Here is a 965-nt window from a genome sequence, read left to right as displayed (position 1 = left end):
TCAGCCGCTGCGCCGGGCAGCGCGGCTCGCCGCCTCCCGCATCCCCGCCCGGGCTCCGCGCTCCGGGGCTCCGCGCTCCGCCGGGCTCCCGGCGGCTTGTGCCGAGCCTCTGGCTGCTGCCGGGGCTGAGGGGGGGGGGGGGGGGGAAGGCGCGGCGAGGGGCGGCTGCGCTCCGCCGAGCCCCGGCGGCGGAGAAGGGGCAGAGCCGGCGGTGCCGCCCGTCCCCTCCCCGCCCCTGCCCCCCCCGCGCCTCTCCGCCCCTCCGTCGGGCCCGGGAGCCGCGCACCGCGGAGGGCAGCGCAGCCGCGGACGCCGTTCCACCGCCCTTCCGCCGGGGCAGGGAGCCGGGGCGGCGGGGGCGGGGGGGGGCTGTGTGCAGACCCCCGGCTCCCCATCCCTCCCTCCCTCCGACCCTCCGCGGGTGCACCTGCCTGCGCGCAACGGGGGACCCCCGGGGCGCCCCGCTGCTGCAGAGCCAAAGGCGAGACCCCCGCGCTCCCCCCCCCCCCCCATCCTGGCCGCCCCCCCTCCCATCCCGGCCGCCCCCCCCCCCCCCCATCTCGGCCGCCCGGGACCAGCCCCGGGCCCCGGCTCTGCTCCGACCATGGGGATGGGAGAGGGGGGGGACCCATCGGGCCGCGGGGGCACAGGGACGTGGGTGCCTCGTCCCCGAATCGGTGAAATGCCACCAGCTGCCGGGGGGGAGGGAGGCAGGGGAGCCCACCCAAACGGGGACCTACCAGCTGATCTGCGCTGCCGGGGTGTGTGGGAGGAATTGCACGCGCACATGTGCACACACGCACACGCACATCCAGCCGGGGGAATTATTCATTCACGTCTGAGGCTCCGCAGACAGCCCGGCTTCCCAGGCAGCAGCACCTTGCTCAGCCCTTCCCGGCACCCAGCCCCTCTGCCCCCCACCGGGGCTGGGAACGGGGGCCGCCGCCGCCAGCCCGACCCCTCTG

The sequence above is a fragment of the Aptenodytes patagonicus genome, chromosome 24, assembly GCF_965638725.1.
Source record: "Aptenodytes patagonicus chromosome 24, bAptPat1.pri.cur, whole genome shotgun sequence".
NCBI classification, from domain to species: Eukaryota; Metazoa; Chordata; class Aves; order Sphenisciformes; family Spheniscidae; genus Aptenodytes; species Aptenodytes patagonicus.
This window is presented reverse-complemented; position numbering follows the sequence as displayed.